The following is a 25,216-nucleotide window of genomic DNA, read 5'->3' as shown; positions in this document are numbered from 1 at the left end:
GATCCCCTGGAACACAAAGGTTGAACTGCTTGCGGAACTCCTAAAATCCTACATTCCAGTTCCAGGAATAACAGCTTTCCATGTGCACTAATCACTTAAGCCTATCAACTATGACTAAGGTTAAAATCTTTAACTCTTGAGTACCCTTTTCACTTACATTTACTTCTCTAGGTAAAGTTTATCTTCTTTTTTTTACATCTTTACTTCCAATTTGAAACTATCCTTCTTTTAATAAGAATGTGGGTGTGTGTACAAGCATTCTGAAGTCTGGGTATTTAAATGGGTTGTGGTAGGAACAAACCATTTTTTTAATGATTTTATTTATTTATTTTTAGATCAGGAAAGGAGGGAGAAAGAGAGAGAGAGAGAGAGAGAAACATCAATGTGCGGTTGCTGGGGGTCATGGCCTGTACCCTGACTGGGAATCGAACCTGCGATGCTTTGATTCGCAGCCCACACTCAATCCACTGAGCTATGCCAGCCAGGGCTGGAATAAACCATTTTTTATTCCATGAAGAAATTAATAGTAGGGAGAGTTAGTAACAATATCCTATCATTTGGGTCAGAATATTTTTAAAAATCCATCACTATAATCAGTTCTGTTACAATATACATTTCTCAAACAAATATCACAAATGCTAATGGACAAAATGTATTTTGTATTCATCATTTGTACTATCTGCACAAAAGGGAAAATAAATATTCACAAATACTTAAAACTTCATTGCCTTTTGCATTATATAATCAACAGGTGCATTTAAAATAAATTACATTAAGACTAGTCTAAGAATTTTTATAAAATGCCAAGAAATACAACATTTCAAAAAAATAGTTTTCTAAAACATCCATTTTTGAATTTTTTTCAGTTGTTAGTAATGTAATAGGATAAGTGTCAACATTGAAAAAAAATTAGGCCTTTCATTAAAAAGTAGATGAAAGTATATCCGACCACCATCACATTATCAAATAGGCTTATGCAACTGTGAAAAACAAACAAGAATAAGGAAGAGCAACTAGACTGAGGCAGTTCTATCAGCATCCAGTTCTATGAACATCTGCTAAAAAGGGCAATAAAATGAAAGATGGCCATGTTTCTTGTCTAGAAAATATTATTCAGAATTGGAACATAGTACTCTTAAAAATAAACAGCGACCTCAAACCTTAATAAGAATGTCTCCTTAGCAAGATGCTGACAAAATGCTGAAACTACATTAATACAATGATGTGACCTGAGTAACACACTTTCTGGCAATGTTTCCCTTACCAGGTAATGTTTTGGTATATGTGTCTGGCACTTGGTAAGAGTAATGATCTTTAAAAAAAATACACAAACAATAAATGTATTGTGTATTGAGGAAGATACCACAAACAGGCAAAGCAAATACTATTTGGGCTTTAAAAGATACCATACATGTAACACGAATAATGAAAGATGCTGATGTATTTTTTTTTTAATTTAAAGGAATACCCTCCATTATTTGTGGTATAGAGAATTGTTTAAAAAGTACAACTTTTATTACTAAAGATGCCAAAATAAGCCTGGAGGAATTAAAAGACATTGAAATTATATTTTTAAAAATATTTGTATGCTTAATTTAAGCAACCTACTTATTAAATGCTCAGGTTTAACTTTTTCAACTAATCTAACCACTCTACAAAATAGGGATTCCTAATTTACAGGTTAGTATGCTAAAGTGTTAAGAATTAAAATAACTTGTTCATACCTCTACAGCTAGTAAGTGATGAAGTAAGGATTAGAAGTCTGATGTTTCTGATTGGTTTCACTGAACCAGAAAAACAAGTTTATGCTGCTGTGAAAGGAGGGAGAGGCCTCTTCTTCTGCTAAAGTTAACTACAGCAAGATAACACCAGCTTTGCATCAAGAGAATTCACCAATGAATTCTCTTCAATGGTGAACAGGCTGCAATTCATCCTATGCATTTAACTTCCCAAAACACACACTATGCAATAAGTAGAAGAAACTTAGCAGGTGTTAAGTCATTCCTAATTAAAGAACTAGATATCACACACGTAATTCCTCAAAGCAGATCATTTACAAATAAAGCTGAGTAAATTCACAAGACATCACAATGTGGTGATGGAGAGGCACAGCTCCTGTTCTTAAGACTTACCACTTACTCAATGTCTCCCTGGAAAATGGGGATAGTAAGAGTATATACTTGTAGTGGGTTGAATAGTGGTCCCCAAAAAACATATGTCCATGTCCTAATGCCCAGATCCTATGAGTGCTATTTATTAAACCTCTTGAGATCATCTTGGACTTCCTGAGTAGACCCTAAATCCAACGACAAATCTCCTTAAAAGAGACAGAAGTGAAGACACAGACACACAAAGAGGAGGAGATAAAACTATGAAGGCTGATCCTGGAGTGATACAGATGCAAGGGATACCGACAGCCACTGGAAGCTGGAAGAGGAAAGGAAGGGTTCTCCCTTAGGGCTTCCACAGGGAGTGCAGTCCTTCTGCCACCTTGAGTTCAGACTTCTGGCCTCTAAAATTGTGAGGATAGATTTCAGTTGTTTTAAGAGACCTAGTTTGTGGTAGTTTGTTACATCTACCAAAGGAAACTAATACAGTACCAAAACAGAGTGTTGAAAAGATATGATGAGAGAGTGTATTTAAAGCACTTTGATATATACAACAAATATTAGAGAGTCCTATTAATGAGTGAATAGGAATGGGGGCAACCATTCTAAAAGCAAATGTCTGTTTTTGCATTTTCTCAAGGTGGAAAATGTCACCCATTTCTTTCATCACAGTGAAATGAATTGTCAAAATGTACTGGGTATCCCAGTAAATACATTTTAAAAATTACCAACAGTTACCATTAAGCTTTATTTCTAGGAAAGACAATAGTTATCTCTTTTAATGATTTTTCTTATTTATTTCACTAACTTAGGCTAAAGCTAAACTTACCAGTAGCCTCAGAGAAAGCACCATTCACTCTTAATCTATTAAATAGATTAAATAAAAGGAGTGTGAGATCACTGGAAACAGTTGGGATTATAAAAATAGGGTGAATGAAGCCCTGGCTGGTGTGGCTCAGTGGATTGAGTGCCAGCCTGCGAACCAAAGGGTTTCATGTCCCCAGGGGACTCGTGAGAAGCAACCACACATTTCTGTTTCCCTCCCTTTCCTTCTCCCTTGATTCCCCTCTCTCTAAAAGTAACTACATAAATAATTTTAAAAAATAGTGTTAATGGTTTAATAAGGAAAAGGCATTACCCAAGATGTAAAATACTGCTTTAATCAGTGTGTAACTATTGAAGCACAATGATTTCTTCTTCTAACCCAAAGAAACATAGCAGCCCCAAACCTCCTCTCCCCTAGAAAGTAAATGGATCACTGAAACCTCCTTCTCTGAAGGGCTATGATCTACCAAAGACTGGTTGGCAAGTGAGAAGTAAATGTAAGGCCTTTATAAATGAAAGCCCCTGTTAAGGCCCAAAATTCGGGGTTTCTATTTTGTGTTGGAGCAAAGAGGGGATTCTTTAAATTCCATCTCCTTGACTCCATTCACTTATCAAAACATCGGATTAAAAAGAAACAGAAAGTGAGAGAGACCAGCAGGCCTCTCCTCAGCCCAGGGCATCTGCCACACCTAAAAACAGAAGGTGAAGAAGTGAGTGGACTTAGAAATGATGGCCCTATTACTGCACAGTTTACTGCACTTGTTGGTAAACGTGGCCCAATGAATATCAAATTAGGACCAATCAGGCACAGACTCCACTCTCAGGGGAGAAGCAATCTGGATGGACAGAAGTTGTATTCTGCATTAGCCCCCTCTCAGGTGTGCACAGAAGATGTGAGTGTAAGTTCTGTTCTCACAATGTGCAGAGGCCATAGGAAGAATAAATTACCTCATTCCCCTGCTGGTAATGGACAAAAGAAGGGACTAAGTATATATAAAAAAGACCTTAAAATGCCAACGTACAGTTACGACTCCCCAGAAAGGGATATGGCATATGGGGCTGCCACACGAAACTGTTCTTGCCAATCAGTGGTTATAATTTATTATAGTATTATTTACCATCACAAACTTGTGCTCAAAGCCTTACTGATTTCTGTATTTCTGTGTGCCTTCATGTGCTAATTACTGGTTAAAGTATTTTAAGGAAATTTTCACCCTCAGATGTAGTTTTCAACAAATATTTTCATGCACACCATGAAGCAAGTCCATAGAAAAGGTCAGGACATACTACTGTACACAAGACAGGTATGGCCTTTGTCCTTAGGAACTTATAGTCCAGCAGGAAATGTGAATGACATTTTCCATCATGAGATTTTTTCTCTGAAGGCCAAAATGGTGGGAAATTTGGAAGGGGTATGCAGGGTGGGTGTGGGGTATGTACGTGTTGGAGGACACTCAGTATTGTACGTCCCTAAAAATACAGAATACGTAATGGCTTTCCAAGGACCCAGCACCAACCTTTTGAGAAACCAAGGAGCTGTACACCTCACAACAGCCAAGCAGAACGATCTCAAATAGCTTTAGAATTGCAAATGGAGAATGAAGTATACATTCGAACAAACACAGCTCTCCCGGAAGGCTGTATCATTCTGATGACCTCTCTCACAATGACTTGAATTGAAGGTTCCATGCTTAATCTTACTCGTCATACTACAACAAATACTGCTTTAAGGCAGGAACAGTGTCCTTTTTTCCCCCCTGTAATTACAGTAATGTAGGCTCACACCAACTGAAAACCTGATAAATATTTGTTAAAACAGTGAGTAAATAAGTATTACTAATGGCAGAGGAGAAGAGAAAAAAACTAAACAAAATGAATGGACAGTTTCCAATGTGAGGAAAGCAACAGAAAAGAGGCAGTAAGACATGAATCAGCACAGCTGCTCTAAGGAAAGTTACCCAACCAGTTCCAGAACCTTCAGCCTTCACCATTAGAATTCTCACTCCTCCACCCCAACTTTCTCCTAGCCCAGCCCTTCATCAGTTCCCACATACAGCTGTGAAACAGTCTCCTCCCTGGTCTCCTTTCTCAGCCCTACACACATCACAGAATACTCGGGGTTGTAATCCTGGTGGTTGACCTTAGGTATTGTTTCCTTCCATTTTCTTATTTTTTATAGGAGACTCATAAAAGCATCTAAACAACAGAGTTCTTGAAAGGATTAAATGAGTTAAATGTAAAGCATTTAAAAGAATGTCTGGCACATAGTACCTGTGCAATAAATATTAACTATAAGTATTAAATATGTTATTTAAAGATGATTCTTCAATAGTTTCCCATTAACTAAGAACAAAAATTCCAATTTTTATTTATGACAGCTGAGATATTTTATTATAATCTGAACCCTCTTAACCCACTAATCATCTCCTACTCTTCTTATTCTCTCAAAAAGTACATTTTATCCATAGTGAACTACTGACTCAGAACACCATGTGGCTTTCCCCAATCTGTCTCTTTGCCTAGAATGCCCTCTTTGCTCCTATTTTTGACCACCTGGCAAAATGCTATTCAATAATCAAGCTTCCACTTGTGGGACACCTCTTTTGTCTCCTTCTTCTATGCTCCAGATGCTACCTGCACATACTGATATTCTGAAAATCATTGACCTATATTATAAAAATATCTGTTTCTTCACATTAGGTGCTTATTTCCCCAATCCTAGCATAGTTACTGGCATACCACAATAGTTAAATATATGTTTTCTGAAGGAGTTACAAAGGAAATTGGGGAGTATGAATTATACAATAAATAAATATATATATTTACACACACACAAAAATCACAGAAAACTCAGTTCATCTGTGACCCACTCATATATTGCTAAGGTTTTTATAATACTTTTGAGTTTCTTAATTTATTCTTGATCTCAACCTCCAGCCTAGCTCATCTGATTTGATTCCTGGAAAAACTGAACATTTTCTGTGCTAACTTATAACTCGCCCTGGAATTTAAGCATGGAATCACTCTGAACAAGACTCTCTCTTGTCCAACATCCTGGCACACTTTTGCACTATCCTGAATCTAAGAAATTCTTCCTTTTCAAAACTTCAAATTTCAGGTGACTGAACAATGCTACTCTATTCCTTCCTGCCACCACATTCATCCCACCTGTGCATGTGTGGAGGAGAGAGCGGGACAGCTGTACTTCATATTTTTAAGGTCTCTACATCTACTGATGCTAACAAACATTTTTGTAATTCAAATACAAAATTCAAGCTACAAACATGTATTGCTTAGCAAAGACATTTTGATACCTTAGAGTCAAGTGGAACAGTTTCAGGGTTCTAAAGAAAGAAAAAAAGATTATAGGAAGATGAGCTACTTAAAGTAGGAGAAAGGTTCGAGAAAAGAGAAAATATGTTGGTTTCTTTAATGTTCATGGTATTTGCTGCAAACCAATTACCACTAAATCCAGCATATTTCCCACTCTCACATAGAATACCTAAAAGAACATTGTAATAATGATGTAGAACTCAAGAATTGAGAAATTCTAATTTTAGGTAAGAGTTAATAAGCCTAGTAGTTAATGCATGTAAAAGGCTGTTGTTTCAGGCCTACCCTGACTCCAGGAGACCACAAGCAATTGATCTTTGTGCTCCAAAAGAGACCATAAGCAATCAAGATGGTATCTGAGCCACTGTGTTACAGGGAGAGTCTGCTGCTCGGGACACAGATAAACAAATGGGATCTCATCAAACTAAAAAGCTTCTGCACAGCTAAAGAAAACAGTATTAAAATAAAAAGAGAACCAACTGTATGGGAAAACATATTTTCCAATGATAACTCAGACAAGGGTTCAGCTTCCAAAATATATAAAGAACTCACACGACTCCACTCTAAGAAGACAAGCAACCTAATTTAAAAAATGGGCAAAGGACTTGAACAGACACTTCTCCAAGGAGGACATAGAGAGGGTCCAGAGACATACAAAAAGATGCTCAGTATCGCTAGCTACCAGAGAGATGCAAATTGGCTGGGATGGGAGAAAAAGACAGAAAACTGTACTTGAACAACAATTAAAATAAAAAATGTTTAGAAAAAGCTAAAAAAATAAAATAAAATAAAACCACAATGAGATACCACTTCACACCTGTCAGAATGGCTACCATAAACAAGGCAACAAAAAAGTGTTGGAGAGGTTGGAGAGAAAAGGGAACCCTAGTGCACTGTTGGTGGGATTGCAGACTGATACAACCACTACTGAAAACAGTAAGGAATTTTCTCAGAAAACTAAAAATGTATCTGCCTTTTGACCCAGCAATTCCACTGCTAGGATTATATCCTAAGAACCCTGAAACACCAATCCAAAAGAACCTATGCACCCCAATGTTCATAGCAGCACAATTTACAATAGCCAAATGCTGGAAGCAACCTAGGTGCCCATCAGTAAATGAATGGATCAAAAAACTATGGTACATTTAGACAATGGAATTCTATGCAGCAGAAAAAAAGAAGAAGCTCCTACCCTTTGTGGCAGCATGGATAGAACTGGAAAGCATTACACTAAGTGAAATAAGCCCGGTGGTAAGGGACAAATACAGTATGATCTCACCTTTAACTGGAACCTAATCAACAAAACAAACAAACAAGCAAAATATAACCAAAGACACTGAAATAGAGAACAGGCTGACAGTGACCAGTGGGGAGAGGGGAGGGAATTTCAGGGGAAAAGGGGAAGGGTTTGCAGGAAGAAGTATAAAGGACACATGGACAAAAACAAGGAGGGGTGGAAATGGGAGGGAGGTTGGGAGGGTTGGGGGGGTGGGCTGCGATGGGAGTAAAAGGCAGAAAACTGTACTTGAATAACTAAAAATAAAAATAAAAATAAAAATAAAAATAAAAATAAAAATAAAAATAAAAGAAGGAAAATCACCCAGGACACAGGACATAGGGCCCAGACAGAAAATCACTGGTCAGTGGATGAAAGGATGTTAGGGGAAATGCTGAATTGTAGCTTTTATCTGACTAACCTCTTCCCTGAATTCCAAATCCCTCACCTACACTTATTTCTTCTTATAGAAAAGGCTCGCTTAAAAGGAAATATATGACAGTCTGTTAGGGTACATACACCACAGTCTTTTCAGGCCACTAGCCATCTTAATAAAGTGCCCATAAAGATTCAATCCCTGTCTCTGTTTATTGGTTCTGGTAGTGACAGGCAACATAAATGCCAACTTTTTCTGATTTCATATTCTGGTGACTCTGCTGGGACAGACTGTGGGGCTCTCTGGTAAGTCTGGGTATTTGGTGGTGAGTCCCATTGGCTGTCTGGACTCAGGGGCACTGAGGTGCAGATTTGGAGACTCCCTAGCAGCTGCCAAGTGATTTCATTCGGGGACTCTCGTCCTCTGACTCTCAGCACCTCCCACTGCCTTTACTTTTTGGTTGAATCACTGCGCTTTCTGGTTTAAGTTACAATCCCAGGTCATGACTTAGATTATGAGAAATTAAGGCACCTTCTGGTTTACAGAACTCTGTCTGGTATATCTTCTGGTTTAATTAAAGTGCCTTTGGTTTGGTTTGCGTGATCTTACAGAGCTCTATCTAGTAGAATTGGGGAAAATGCCTCCGTTCCAGGAAACAAGTTTTTTGGAGTGAGTTTTCTAGCTTGATTGGTTAACCTATGCTTATAAACCTATGACTAACAAGAAAGCAGCTTTTATTATAACACTGTTTGGTTTATGTATGGAATAATCTAAAACTCAAGAGAGTGTTGGCCACTGAATGGATCTTTAAATTACTGTATTATACTACAGTTAGAGTTGTTTTGTCAAAGATCAGGGAAGTGGGACAAAATGCCTTACCTAGAAATTTTCATGACTTTACATAATAAAGATGCAGGATTCAAAGGAAACAGATTAATGGACGAGAAAAAATTCCCTCTTGCTTGTGAAAGATAGCAGAAGCTCAGAGGAGAGGGCCCAGGAAGATCTGGGTATTATGGCTGCTGCAAGTACGATCAGGGTCTCACAGCCCCTGCAGCCCTGGGAGATCTTCCTTCCTATTCCACTAATGGAACTGGTGAAAGTGAGCCTGAATTGGTCACACGGTGTTGAATCCGTCAGAAATCAAAATTTGGTGGAGGACAAGCCCCTACCAGGGCAAGGCAATACTCTTTGCAATGACTTCCAGTGGGAGATGGGCCAGAGGGCCAGCCTGCTGGACATTGTGTGAACATGCTGTTTTCTACATCAGATAGGTTAAACCAGAAAAACTCTGAAAAGACTAGAGTATATTCCTTTAGAATGGATGAAGGACTATACCCCAGCTTTTAGGTCCCTGAAGGTACACCTGGTGTCTGCACCAGCCTGGGGCTTTCAAACCTGCTAAAGCCCTCTAGTTATACATTCATGAAAGGCAGGGCATTGCCCTGGAAGTCCTCACCCAAATGCTTAGTGACATTTCACAACCCATTACATACTTGTCAAGGAAACTAGATCACTGTCCAGGGGTGGACAGCCTGCTTGAGAGCTGTGACAGCCATCTATGAGCTTTTATAGGATGATGAAGAGTTTTCTTTGGGACAGCCTATCACCATTTATGCACCCCACCAAGTGTTGAGCCTGCTGGAGCAAAAGGAAATTTGTGGCTCACTGCTAGAAGAATGGGCAGGTACCAAGCAATTCTCAACAATCCAACATCTCTTCCAAAACTTTAATTAAGTTAAATCCTGCCTCTCTTCTCTCAAAGCCTGACTCAGCTGCACTAATACATGACTGTGCTGAAATTACTGATGAATTTTATTCTATCAGAATTGATTTATAGGACCACCCTTTAAAAGAAGCAGACTGGACTCTCTATGCAGGTAGAAGCAGTTATATAGAGAAAGGAAACAGAGAGGCTAGATATGCAGTTGTGACTCTGAAGGAGTAGTGGAGGCCAAGGCCTTGCTATCAGGCACCTCTGCCTAAAAATCTGAACTGATTGAACTGACGAGGGCACTGGAATTGTCACACGAAAAGAGAGTGAATGTGTATATCGACTCAAGGTATGCTTTCCTAATTTTGCGAGCACATGGTTCAGTCTGGAAGGAAAGAGTACTACTATTAACCTACAATAAAAAGGAGATTAAGCACATGGCAGAAATCTTAGAATTGTTAGAAGCTATTCAGGTACCTTTACTGGTAGCAGTTATGCACTGACCTGGGCATCGGAAACAGGACACTGAAGTGGCTAGAGGAAACTATCTGGCTGATCAAGCAGCAAAGGAGGCTGCTAAAGGAACATTTATAATGCCTTTGGTACCTGTCCCAGCCCTGTCACAATCCGACACTGAATATTCACCTTCAGACTTAGAGAAAGCTAAGGGTTGGGGTCTTGATGAAGAAGGTCCTGATAATGGGTGGAGAAATAAGAAAGGAGTTACACTGCTTCCTGAACATTTAGTAGAACCAGTCAAGTAGCATTTTCATGAGGCTACTCACTATGAAAGAGACTCATTAACTGCCTATATCAAACTGTGGCTCACAGGTCCTGGAATTGCTAAAGCTGTACAAAAAGTAATTGCTAGATTTGTTGTGTGCCAGAAGAACAATCCCAAGCAGATCCCCAACAAAAGAAAGAAGGGAAGCAATACCAAGAACAGAGCTCACTTGAGGACTGGCAAATAGACTTTACCTAGATGCCAATGGTCCAAGGGTGTAAATATTTGCTAGTTTTTGTTGACACCTTTTCAGGATGGGTAGAAGCCTATCCTGTTAGAATGGAGAAATCCTCGAGGCAGAGAAAGACTTACTGAAGGAAATAATCCCTCCCTTTGGCCTCCCCAGCAGGGTATGAGCAATAATGGAGCTGCGTTTGTTTCAGAAATTACACAGGTTAGTCAATTTTTAAGAATCAAGTGGAGACTCCACATGGCATACAGACCTCAAGCCTCTGGGAAGGTAAAAAAGATGAATCATGCCTTGAACAAAAAGATAGCCAAGCTGTGTCAAGAAATTCATCTCCATTGGGATCAAGCTTTCCCTAATTCCCTGCTCAGGATAAGGGTGGCTCCTTGAAGTTGGATTCAATTGAGTCCTTATGAAACTGTGTCCGGGCAACCAGTTCAGGCTATGACTGGGGTGGGAGATATGTATATAGATCAAGAAGTGAAGGTAAAGATATATGTACAACATTTAAGTCAGACCTTACCTGTAATTAATGACATTGCTTATATTACAGACCTCTCCCCACAGGTTTGCTACATCCCTTTGAGCCTGGAGACAAGGTGCTACTCAAGACCTGAAGACAGGATCTCCAGAGAGCCAACTAAAGTAAAAGTGGATTGGGCCTTGGGATGTACTGTGGTAAAATTAGCAGGAATAAAACTTTGGATTCATCACACCAGAGTAAAGAAAGCACCGGAGGAACCAAACCACAAGAAGACCTTGAAGTCATCTTTCGAAAACAAATACTTATGTTCTTCTCATTACTTTTTGTACTTATTCCTTTCAAATAAGATGAAAATATTTGGGTATATTTAGCCAAAAAAAAAATGTTCTAAACATTTCTGACTCTTGTCTGGCAGGGGGAACTTATGTTGAACAAATTTCACTTCATGTTGTGTACGTGGTTTGTAATTGCTTGGAAAGCCTTCAAAATTATACTGTGTTTAAAAATGTCAATAAGGAAATGACCTATTCTGATATTTATAATTGGGGACCTGTGGCAACTCTAAAGGACAGGGAAATGTTTTCCTTAGAGGTCACTAATGTAGCCCCAGCTACAGAGTGTGCAGCTTTTGTCAACTGTACTAAAAACTGTTTTGTGCTTTCAGCAGATGTGAAGATGAACTGTACCACCACCAATGTATCTTAGACTTTTGCTCACATTAAATTGCCTGCAGGGTGGTTTCTAATATGTGAAAGGACTATTTATTCCTGTGTTCCAGCAAACAGTCCTGGGAGAACATGCTGTCTAGGAAGACTGATGGTGTTCATGCCTCAGAAGCCCCACCCCATCAGGGCTGGATGGGAACTCTCCCCTGCACCTGATTGTAACAGTGATTTACACCTTTTTAACCTTGCTGAATATAGTCTTTAACTATATTTGTAAGGCCAGCCATGGTAACCTATTTGAATGTAAAAATAAGTAAATTGGCTGGTGCTATGGCAAAAGCTTTTAATGCGACCTCACAAGCCATCAGTGCCATCAGTCAAGAACTAGAACAAGTTAGAGAAGCAGTACTGGAGAACCACATAGCTATAGAGTACCTCCTTTTAAAACATAATCATGGATGTGAAGAACTTCAAAGCAAGAGCGCTAGTTACCAGAAGGTTGCCAGATGAGAGAAGGCACGGGAGAATGAGTAAAGAGGCAAGGAGGTTAAGTACAAATAGGTAGTTACAGAATAGCCAAGGGGATGTACAGTACAGGAAATGGAGTAGCCAAACAAAATATACTTATGACCCATGGACATGAACAATGTGTGGGGATTGCCTGAGGGAGTGGGGGGTGCTGGGTGGAGAGGGGCAAAAGGGGAAAAATTAAGACAACTGTAATAGAATAATCAATGAAATATAATTTAAAAAAAGAATTTAAAGGACTCTGCTGTTTCAACCTGACTGATAATTTATAGCGCATAGAGCATAAAGTAAAGCAAGTAAATGATGTAGTGTACAATATAAAACAAAGAGAGGGATTCTATGTCATTGAGTTTTCTAAACTAACCTCCTGGCTACCTAGTATCACTGGTTTTCAAGAGGCATTTGTTATTTTTATTCTTGTCATTTCTTTTTCAGTACCATAGCTTGTTGTTGCATAAAATGTGCCCCCTTATGTGGACCTGCAATTAAGTGTATTCCTAAGCCCCCTACTAGACGGTCTAATGCTAAGATACATGTTCAACAGCAAAATGAGTACTTCCATATACAACTAACCTCATACAAATAAGTTATTTTAAAACTAACAGTGGGGATGATAAGGGAACCCAAGAGTTGGAAAATTTTAGTTTAATGTAATAGTTAATAAGACTAGGAGTTAATGCATGTAAAAAGCTATTGTTTCAGGAACTGAAGGTACAACCCACCCTGACTCCAGGAGACCACAAGTGACTGACCTTTGTGCTCCGGAAGAGACCATAAGCAATCAAGATGGTATCTGAGCTACTGTGTTAGAGGGAAAGACAGTCCGCTGCCCAGGACACAGATAAAGAAAATCACCCAGGACACAGGACATAGGACCCAGATAGAAAATCACTGGTCAGTGGATGAAAGGATGTTAGTGAAAATGCTGGACTGCAGCTTTTATCTGATTAACCTCTTTCCTGAATTCCAAATCCCTTACCTACACTTTTTCCTTCTTATAGAAAAGGCTGGCTTAAAAGGAAATGTAAGACAGTGCATAACCCGCCATCTTCTCAGATTGTCAGCCATCTGAATAAAGTGCCCATTAAGATTCAATCCCTGTCTCTGCATATTGGTTCTGGTAGTGACAGGTGAAAATTTTCCGGTATTGATTAGATCACAAGAAAGATGGAAAAGAGTATTGCAGAGAACAGGCATGTAGTGTGAGAAGGTTCATAAACTGATAAGCTGACATCTCTTTGTTCCTCCTTTCCTCCTCTGCTGCACAACTCCAATCCCAGCATCACTACTGTCACAGAGATGCCACTGTCAGTATTTTTTTACACAGATCAAAAAGAAATTTCCAAGTATAAATACAGACAAATGGTGTAGATGGACTAAGAGTTCTATTCGTAGATGAATGCAGTTGCTTCAAACTCTAAAATGGTATGAACCTATGAAGTCTGTTCTCAATACTTGAATTTAGTCATGCATATCAATTCAACTGCAAAACTGTTTCACAGATGAAGTTACTATTAAAGCTGCTTTAATTTGCCCAGAGAATGCATACATTGGCGCTGCTAAAGGAATTAATGAGGTAATATTACTGCTGGAATATTTTGTGAACTTTTAAAACTGCAAACTTTTCAAAAAGCACTGCCTTCTTGCTAGTATTTTCCATGGCATTTGAAATTAATGGAATATCAAATAAATGTCTCCATAACCACCTCTTGTTCTGTCTCCTATGGAACAAATTTAACAGCAAAAATTCTTACTGTGGTGTATTTGGAAGAGCAAAATGAACTTTTAGACAACAGGCATTAAAATGACTATACAATAAAAATATTCTTTAATTCCTTTATTTAAAGGAACAATGTGATATTGTAGAAAAATCATTATGTTAGGAGAGAAACAAACCCAAACTTGAATTCTAGTTCACCTACTTACAAGTTGTGTAGCTCTGAAGTACTTTGACCTCTCCATAAAGTGGGGAGATAGTATCTGCTATGAAGATTAAGTGACTAAAGTATATGAAGTTCCTAGGTCAGTAACTTGTTAGAGTAGAAATTTCAAATGCTAGTTTCTTTTTCTTTAATGCTTTGCTTACTAAATTCCTACTGTGTGTACTAAGTAGAAATTTCAAATGCTAGTTTCTTTTTCTTTAATGCTTTGCTTGCTAAATTCCTACTGTGTGTAAATTCCTACTGTGTGTACTTTTTCTTTAATGCTTTGCTTACTAAATTCCTACTGTGTGTACTAAGACAGAAGACAAAAATTGCTTTCCTAGCAACTGTTAATACTTGCCACTAGAAAACTCAGAAGAAAAACTATTATCTAAAGTTCTTGGAAATAGGGGTATTTTTATAATCAATGTAAATTTCTTTGAAGAAATAAAAAGGAACTCTTTTATGCAATTACTAAATTTCACTGTATACATTATACAACAACAACAAAACCTGAATGCAAAAATCAAAAACATCAGAGCAAAGTTCAGTAAAGGAACAATTCACTTTGACTCCTTGGGGATAATTCTTTGCCTCACCAGGGAGAATAGGTTTCTCATTAAAAAAATGCAATCTACACAAACATTAGAGAATTTATGAAATATGGAAAAAGACATATTGCTTTATAATTTAGGGTGTCAAAGAGATTAAAATACTACTTTGACAAAGCAGTTAACTAGTTTATTTTTCAAATACAAAAATATTTTTCTTAGTTTTAAGAATAATTTGGTAACCAAACACATTCTCAGAATTAAAAAAAAAAACATTCTGCACTAATAAATAATCCATTATTTCAAAGCACAGTCTATATAACATAATTCTGGTAAAACAAAATAATCTGGAAAGTCCCTCATGTTCACTCTAACAGGATGAATTACACAGGAAAATGGTGCTATACACTTCAGTCAAAACAGTCAAGATAAAGGCAGACTTAAATGTAAGAGAATTCACTGAATTCAGGATTATCGCAGACTTTTATTGTAATGCAGAAATTAAGTCTTTCTGTATTACTCAAAAAACTAAAATTCATACACACACAAAATAGATGAATGAAAGACTATTTTTCATATCCATTTAAATTTCAGAGAAAGACTGTTCATGGCTGGTAAAAGAAATTATTGGGACTAGTATCATTTAAAAACACATTTATAAAGTGGGTTTTCTATAAAAATGTAGACTTTAAAATGCATTAAAGAAAAAGAAGTTGCAAAGTTTGACAGTGTAAAAACTCTGTTGCTCATGTACTTGACACAGCCAGCCTCTCCCGTTTACTTTTGAAGTCATATAAAGCCTCGGCTATTTCAGTCTCTGAAACCCTTAATAGCAACAACAGCCAGTGGAAACAGTTGAGAATGACTTGAATTTCAATCCTTTCAAATTCTCTAGATGCTATGGACAAAAATTTTTATTTGGAAGTCCAAGGAGCCTGCTGCCATTAAATACATAAGAATGACCAGCTTTTCACTTTATTTCACTAATAAACTTCTTGTGAATTATTTCTAAATTTATCAAGTAAAAGTATCAGAAATAATGTCTTTTTAAATTTTCTACAACTCAAGGCAATAAATATTTACTGAGTATCTTCTATGTCCAAACCACAGTGATAGGCACTAGAGAATATAATAAATAAAACATTTGTTCTGCCCTTCAAGAGTTGGGCATAATCTTCTTGCTACTTAATTGGTGTTCATAATACATCTTACCAGCTATTCCTTTTCATACAAGGACATATTGCACGCTTCTCACTAAATCTCTGAAATTCAGCTCTTTTTCTTTTTTAAAATGGTAATGAAGGTTAACTTGGTATAATCCAGTGCTGTGGAATCATGGTCCTTTTAATCTATTAAGCAGACATGACCAGGAGAATCTTCTCAGGTTACTCTATTCCTTCAGCTGTCCTGCTGTCACTGCTGTCTGCTTTCCCTCCACACCCTCAGGCTGTCTCTCCTCAGCCTTGCCTTCCCTGTGGATGGATGTCTCTGTTTCTTTGCCTACTTTCAGGTGGCTTAAAATGTTTCTTGGCCAGTGGTTCCCAATCAGTAAACCACACTTGAAGCAGGTAACTGGCACAGAGTTGTAACTTTTCACGAGTGATCCACAAATTCACCTGTGTACCAAACACTGTTTAAAAGTCTGATTAAATCAAGTATAGACTGAGATTTTTAAAAAGAAATGTGGGTTCCTGTACACAAGTGTAAAAATCTTCCTCTTCACTTAAAACTTTTACAATACTTATAAAATCCGCAGTTACAAAAAATAAAATTATTAATGTGGTGAGAGAAGAGCTTGCCCAAGAAATATTTGACATTTAAAAAGGGGAGGGATCTTTATTTCAGGTTAACCAGGTGTTCACACTGTGAGCTCCTTGAAGGCAGGAGTGAGGACTTCCTTCTATCCCCAGGGATCTGTTCAGCAAGTGTTCGATTAGTAGATGCTAACAAATGGATCCTAAACATTTTTGCTTAAGATACAAGCAGTATGATGAGGAACTGTATCTCTTTCCACCATCACACCCTGAGGTCATGCTAATTAATTCTATTCTATTCACATTCTGTTTTTAAGACATAAACAAATGCTACATAACAGGTGGTTAGAGATGAACATGGGAGGTTTAGGCAAGGAATGAGTCTTTCTGATCTTGGTAATAGGGCGGCTGGTGGACCATTCATCAAGATAAATTCAGCAGGAGGTGCAAATTGGTGAGACAAGGTGTTGAGCTCAGTTCTGACCTTGTTGAGTTTGAAGAATCTGTGAAACATCCAAGTGTGAAGTAGTTGCAGTGACATAACAAGAGGAGATGCCAGACTCTAGTGAGTAGAAGAGCAAGGGGAAGTGAAAGAGCAGAGCCCAGGTCTAGGAGCTAAAAACCCAAGCAACCTTTGGCTCTTCCCTCTTTCCTCATACCAATGCCATTATTGTGGCTTTTAGAATTACTGTTCACAAGTTCTACCTTTTTGCTTTTCCCGTTTTCCACTTCAAGCCCACACTTGGCCAAGTCACTGCAATACTTGCCAGACCAGTCATCCTGTCTCTGGTGTTTCTTTATCTCCTTCCAAAGCAGCTCACTAAATACCCTAAAAATGTTACTTTTCTGACCAAAACTTGTAATACCTCAGTGTCTAAGACCCTGCAAACCACTATTCTAACTTAACTTTCCTTTTATTCTTATCTCTATTTCCAATGGTCAACATGCTTATCCCAACATATACTGGGGGATTGGCCACCTCCAAACTACCTCAGGGGATATTTCTCCATCTGAAATATCCTCCTCATTTTTCAAAGTTTAACCCAAATTTTAGCACCTCCAGGAATCATTTCTATTCAAATGGAATCTTATCCTCTTTTTGAACTCTTGTAGTATGTTCTGTCTATTCTAATGCCAATGAATAGACAGAAATTCCTAAATGGCAGAAATCATAAATCATTCTCCTTAAATCTAAACTTTATGACTGCTAGTCACAAGGTAAATCTAGAGGTAAAGTTCAATTCTTATAAATTTGGAATATTATGAGACTTTTCAACTCAAAAAGAAAATTATTTCTAAAGGTATTATTAAAAGCACAGTCCAAAAGTTAATATTCTATCCTGATTGTAATGATACTCAGGGATTTAAGGGAATAGACATGAATTTGGATGGAAGAGTGAGAGAAAAAAGTATTTTTTTTCCTAACTTAACCCACAGCAAAAGTGAATTACATCTGCATTGTTTCTCTAAGAACAAGAGGAATCAACAGAACAAACAAGACTAGGTGTGTCCTGGTTTCTCTTTCGTTGCCATAAATCATTGGCTAAGATAGTAACTTTGAACCAGAGCAGTACTTAGCAAGCAGTAGGTATGTTTGTATCCACTCTTTTTAAAAGCTTTAATTACAATTATATGATCAAAATCACTCCTTTGTTCTAACACTTGCATCATCATCTTTCTGACTTCCTCAGATAACTAGTTACCAGATTGCCCTCTCATTTTCTATTTCCTCCAGTCACACCCATTTGTTCACTATCAAAATAAATATGATCTCCTAGAAGCACCTTTACAATGCGAACTATGTTAATACTCATGAGGAGAGAAGAAGAAAGGAGAGAAAACGTATCTTTATTATGTCCTAGGTTTTTTACATGTGCTATTTCATTTTATCGTTATAATAGCCCTAGAAGGCAGTTAAGACTATGCTCATTTACAAATGGCTAACTGAAATTCAGTTACATAACTTGCCTAAGATCACACAGCTAGGAAGTGGTAGAATTAAGGTTTGCATGAAGTTTGCCTAATTTCAAAGCCAGAGTTATTTACATTCTCCTTCTTTATATTTCCATTTCATGGTCTTGTTTAAAAATTCTGCACATATAAAACACTGCACATGTTAAAGTTTTACAATTAAGCTTTAAAATTAAATAGGTCTTGAAATATATTATTTCCTATGATTGTTTTCCCAAGATTCTACAATACATTAAAATAATTTTTCCTTCAGAGGAATAAGATTTTTATGTTAAAAAATAACCAAACACTTTCAAGATGTAAAGTTCAAAAGGAAAAATTTCAGAATGCAAAAAACAAACAAAACACCCTGCCAACCCATGTTTGCCAAACTTATTTTCAAATTGCTATAGACTATCAAAAGAAACAAACTAGTTTGAGCCTTCAAGTTCATTTTCAACAATTTTTATCTATGTGGAACTGAAGAAAAAAACAATATAAGAGAACTACTTCTACATCTGCTGATTGATTTGTTGACTGACAGTCTCTTTTCCAGAGTGTCACATTGAGCAAAAAGTTCTAAAAACATATTTCTTAAACTTCCTGAATACCTAATTATTCATGGAACACACAGATAGAAGCCTACTAAAAAAATGAGTCTTTAAACTTTAGTATAGAAATAAATTAGCAAATATAATCAATAGGCTTATAAACTTCACAGGGAAAAATAAAAAATGACATTCTGATAAAGGTCAGGCAACGATACACACAAGTCATTATCCAAATGAATGTTCTACCTAGTGGCCCACAAGCCTATTAAATCTTTTTTTTTTATTTTAATTCTAATATATAGGTTCTATGAAGCACAGAGAAAATAATTTAGGTATAATATTTATTATAGAGTACTGAAAGGTAAGGCTGAACATGAGAAGTTATGTTTTGGACAGAAATGTTATTGCTTACAAGCACAAGAATCGAAGAGTTGCCCCAACTGTATTACTATCCTATCTTATAAAATTTTATTAAGAGACTATAGTAACTAAGTCCCTTGCTACACAGAGAAAGTACAGAGGGCATAGGCTTTGTGCTCACCTGGGTTTGTTAGACAAGCAACATAAATTTTCAAAGCCATAAGTACTCATATAAAAAATGGGCATGTTACCTCCTTCCTCAATGGCTTCATATAAGAATTAAATGATATATGTGGAAAGTCTTGAACAAAAGACATGTCAATGTGTACTTGTCTTCTTCCTTTTCCCTAAGCAGGACTTCCGGTTTTAATGATGGGAGGAGGATGCAAACAAATTCAGTCATACTGAAAAATAGTCACCCTCCAACCTAAAAATTAAAAACCAAAACTAAAACCAAGGCCAAAAAAAAAAAAAAAACACCAAGCAAACAAAAACCGTAAAACCTAAATTGCAGAGCAGACATTAGAAAAGCATATGAAACATCAATGGGAAAAAGTAACCTGAAATGGGATAACAGGCGACTCCAATTAAAAGAAAAGATAACTGAACTAAACATCTTTAAATCTGCATGAACTGAAATATCCCAGATATAACTGAAAACTTTAATTTAAAAAAAGAATGCTTTCTTAAGTCTAGCCTCTATGCTATTAGTGAAAGAAACGGCAGAGTTGAATCCATACAGCTAACAGTAATAGAATGGTATGCAATCATTAAAATAAAACAAAAGATGGTTAATAACTTCAGACTGGTACAACAGCTACTTTTTCTTTTTTCTTGTAACTTAGAGTGCCTATGAAATTATTCCAATCTGTCATTCATTAGTAGAAGTTGCTGGACTTCTGACAATTGTTCACTGCTATTTTCTGAAGGATAGGAAAGAAGAGGGAGACATAAAGAAAGCACATCACTACTTTTTCAAAACTCAATCCTTCTGGATCTTTCACTTCTAATCATATCAAGTTATAAAGTAAATAAAGTCTAAGGAACAAAATCAAAACAGAGATGTGCCACTACCAAAATATAAAAAACAAGAAATATTAGAAAATGCATTATCTGTGATTCCAACTAATTAAAAAGTATAAAATAAGGACAAATATATACAGTATTTTTAATGATTAATTGCTGTTCGAATACCCATGTGACCTACCTTTCATCTTAAAGTCAACAGAGTAGTACAGTCATTTAGCTAACCTGGCACAGTTTAAGATAACTCCAATGAAGAAAGTCCAATTTCCTAATGCCCTCAGCCAAAATAAGCAAATTTAAGTTAGTTTGATCTAATACCAAGCTCTAGGGAACTTATCATTTTACAGCTAAAAAACCAGAACAAGAACTCCAATTTAAAGGAAGTTAGAAATCACCCATGACCTCATTTTACAGTTGAGAAAATTAAGGCCCAGAAGTTTTGCAACTTGCCCCAAATTCATACAGTAAGTTAGCAGCAAGTTTATCTGTAATGCAGAGAATTACCGAAATAAAGGCAATAAAATCTTACTCGTAGACTCCAACTCTAATATAGTTAATAGAGTTGTTAGACATCAAAGCTTCAGAAAGTAATTTTCTTCTACACCTCTATATTCATTAGATATCCAGATTCTAGTGTGTCAAGTCTTACTGTTTTAGGCTATCAAAGAGAGGTAATGTGTTTGGTTTATTATGCATCCCCAAATCAACTAGGTAGAAATAAAATTGTTACTAAATGCTCCTAACCAAGCACCTTTATTTTACTTTTTCCCTCTTAAATCCTACCTTAGGATGCTGAGGTTGTGCCTAAAGACTTTTTTTTCCTAAATTTATTGAATTTATTGGGCTGACATTGATTAATAAAAATACATTTGTTACAGGTGTACAACTGTAATAATATATCATCTGTATATTGTATTGTGTGTTCACCACCCTAAGTCAAGTCTCCTTCTATCACCATTTATCCCCTCTTTACCCTCTTCAACCTTCCCCCACTCTTTTTTCCTCTGGTAATCACTTAATTATTTTTTCAATGACAGATATATAATAATACTTAATGCAAAAAAAATTCATGCAACAAAATTGCTGGTAATGTTCATTTAAAAAAACAAAATGAATTTTCTCTCTTATATTCTTCCCCTGAGGATTCTCGGGTGGAAATGAGCAGAAACTCTGCAGAAGTGGTAATCAGCCAGTATTTCTATAGGAAAAGGCACAGCTGCCACTATCTAGACTGGGGAGAGGCTTAGTCTGTTCCTTCTTTGAGCCCCTCTTTCCAATAATGAAGTCATTCCTCTCCCAAACCCTGAGGTAGATCTGGGCAAGCAGCTATAATTCTCCAAGTCTTTCTCACAATTTGTTATTCGTCCAGGAAAAATGAAATCTGATTACAAACTTTACAGTGACCCATAAGCCCCAGAAGTTCTGTCCCACCTCTACCATTTCCTTCTCTCTCTCTGACTGCACTGCTTACCAGTCTGCCTTCACTTGCTCTGCTCCAGGCACACTGGCCTCCCTGACAGAGTCAGTGCATGGGCTCTTCCCTCTGCTTGGGACACTTAGGAGCCTCCTCCCCGAGGCTTTTCTGACCACTTTATTTTCAATTGCAGTTCCCTGCCCCAGCTTTCCCTATATCCCTTATGTACTTTCTCCCCCATTGCACTTATCTCCATGTGATCTACTATACATTTCTACTTCTTGTCTGCATCTGCTCAATAAAAAGTCACCACTATGAGGGAAGGATTTTTATCTGTTCTGTTCACTGCTATGTCCCCAACATCTGTAACAATGCCTGGCACTTAGCAAGAGCTCAAAAAACATTTGTGGAATAAATAAATGGTTTCAAGTTTGGGAAATAATGCTGGTGCCCATAAACTATTTATTAGACACTAAAAACACAAAACTATACAAGATGTCACATATAAGTAGTACAAAAAACATGGTCTTTAGTTTCAAGAAGTCTGGAGAAACAAAACTAATATGCATGAAGTAATTAGTCAATTACATAGGCAGATTCGGTATTAACTAATTAGGTTTATTTGTAAACTCATGGAATCTGCTTTTTTATTTCTAGTATATATTTAAATACTGAATGAAATAGCACAAACTTGTCTTAGGAGTTCAGAGACAAAAGAATGAGTAAGCTGCAATAGTAAGAAAAGACTATGGGTTGATGATGAGTTTGACAGAGTTTGTGTATGTGGAGGCATGTATTAGCAGTGAAGAGGTAGGTAGGTGAACTGAGAACATAAGGCCATGTGATGAACAGTAAGAAACCTATCTTAAATGGAAAGATGGTATTCCCTTTTGAGTAGTGATGTTCAGGGGAGGGTAATTGGAGTGGGCCTACATCACAAAAAGCCTAATGCTCTGAGCAGAAGACTCACGTCTAGATGGAATCTCACAGAACATGCTGTTGGTGCCCAGCCTGAGTCCTCTGGAACCCTTCTACTGGCTTGATACACTCACCCCAAGGGGTTCACTTCATTACTACTAATGTTCACACCAGCAACTTTCTATGGAAGCAACAGCAGCTACCTCCTAGCTCTCCTATGCATGTGTGCACACACACACACACACACACATACACACACTCTCACACATTTCCAGGACAGCTGGTGGCCAAACACTAATAAATGCAGAGGAGCAAAATGTAAAACTCAGTTCCCTCACCTCAGCATAGGAGAGACCCTATGGTCTATGGTACAATTTTGTTCCCAAGTTCCCTCCTGGATCAAACTGAGGCTAGACACCCCCTGAAATCACATCCTTGATCATCTCTGTTTCTTCTTCCCCATCCTGCTTCACTCACTCCCTTTAACATATCACTTGCAAATGAATCCCACCTCAGGTTCAGCTTTTAGGGAAAACAGACTAAGTCAAGTCTGTAAAGGAATATCATGAAGAAAACTACATGTTTATGAAGAATCACATAGAAAAATTACTTCTCTGAATAGCTCAGTTTGGAAGGAGAATGTAGAGCAATTTGGTTGATGATAGGTGGGATAAAGAAGGTAAGGTGTCTGGAGGCCAATTAAGGATGCTGTTGTTCAAATTCAGAAAGAAGAAGAAAAAATATTTGTATTTATATGAGAAAGAAAGAGAACTTTTAAGAGGAGAATAGCCCTAGGAAGTCTTTAAGAGGAGAACTGAACATACTCTGCAAAGTTTTATTTTTTTCCTTAAAATGCAAAATGTATTTCTTCAGTAGCAATGTTAATATTATATAATGTATTTCCTTGAATGCAAATCACTTTTCAGGCTGACATTACCTAACCCAAGAAGCATTTAAAAACTTAAGAATTACAATGAATAACAACAGGACTCAAAAATTCTCTCTTGTATTTTGGGTCCCTGAATACAATTATTCAGAAATATGAAGACAAGATTAAAGAGTATCTCCCAATGTTTATTAGGTTTGTTAGACTTTGTATTTAAGTAGTTAAAAAGAATCTTTATTAGAGGCAATACCAGATTACTCAAATAGGAAATGTATTCATATAGAGTAACCTCTGGTTTTCATCTACTCTTGTGAGATCTAAAATTGGTTTCAATAGAAAATAAAATACTGGGTCCCAGGTCATAGAATAGGGAGCACAATGTGAAAACAAGTAGCCTAGCATAAAAGAAATGATACACAGCCCAAGAAAAAAAAGCTTATATCCTATGTAAACTTTCAGCTTTAGAATTTTAAAACCAGCCCATCGCCTGTATTTATTTTGTTTTGTTGATACCTCACGCAAGTTAAGCTTAACTTCTTGGTTCCATTTCAAAAGCATAGTTAGTAAAAAAATGCCCATAAATGAAAATGAGTACTTTCATTCATGAGTAGAAAGGATACTATCAAATAAGAACTTTTTAGCAAGGTTATTTTTCACATTGATTACTTTTATAGGAATTAAAATGTACAGCTAATAGTTATCAAAATTTAAATACACACAACCTTTGACTCAACAGTCCAATGAAAGGAATTTTTCCCAAAAGAAAAAAGAAGGAACTAGCTAAAAAAAAATCACAATTCATCAAAACAAATCTGTAAGTCTAAGTTCATAAAAAATTTTACTATTCACTTTAAGACCAAATCGATACTCCAGCAGACAAGTACATATAATTTATCCTGTATATGATGTCTATCCAGAAGGCATCCAGCCATGTGATAGAAAAAAAAAATAGACACATTTGTTGAAGACACAAGACACAAGAAACATTGTACATAGGACAATGATGCCTCAGTCCCCTTCAAAGTAAGCGCCTTGAGACCTCACACAGTTCTCCCAATCACCATCAGCTGCCTTGGCCTGTTTTCCTGAATCTCATTGATGGTCTGAAATCTCTTCTCTTTCATAGTTTTAGTTTTGGGAAAACCCAGAAGTCACAGGACACCACATCTGGGCTATAGGGAGCTAAGTCACCTGGGTGATTTGATGTTTAGTCAAAAAACTCTACACAACACGTGATGTGAGTGGGCGTGTTGTCACGATGAAGTTCCCAATTACCAGTTGCCCATAGCTTCAGCCTTCTGAATCATCCAAATAGTTTCCGTGGAGGAATGTTCAAGCTTAATGCAAAGTTTGATGCAGATTCGTTGCTCTACTCAGTCATTTTGAATGTGACAGCCACACAGTAAACATGCTCACTCAACAGCATCTACCATCACCCCCAGTGACTAGTACAGTGAAGTCATCATTGTTCACACATTCGCATTCCAGTCCACTCTCCTTGGCTGCCAGATTATATCGGTGTTACGCAAACCATTCTCTTTATATTAACAATGGCTGGACTTTATTCCAAACAGACCTCACATATGCTTTTAATAGTCCAGGAG

At 37.1% G+C, this 25,216-nt stretch overlaps 1 protein-coding gene across 8 annotated transcripts in view; it reads right to left on the bottom strand.

Annotated features, from left to right (window-relative positions):
* PDLIM5 (PDZ and LIM domain 5) overlaps window positions 1-25,216 on the bottom strand; it is a 209,258-nt gene that overhangs the window by 113,388 nt on the left and 70,654 nt on the right. The gene's annotated exons all lie outside the window — the stretch shown is intronic.

The sequence above is a fragment of the Phyllostomus hastatus genome, unplaced genomic scaffold, assembly GCF_019186645.2.
Source record: "Phyllostomus hastatus isolate PE091 unplaced genomic scaffold, TTU_PhHast_1.1 phas_scaffold_39, whole genome shotgun sequence".
Classification (NCBI taxonomy): domain Eukaryota; kingdom Metazoa; phylum Chordata; class Mammalia; order Chiroptera; family Phyllostomidae; genus Phyllostomus; species Phyllostomus hastatus.
This window is presented reverse-complemented; position numbering and strand designations above follow the sequence as displayed.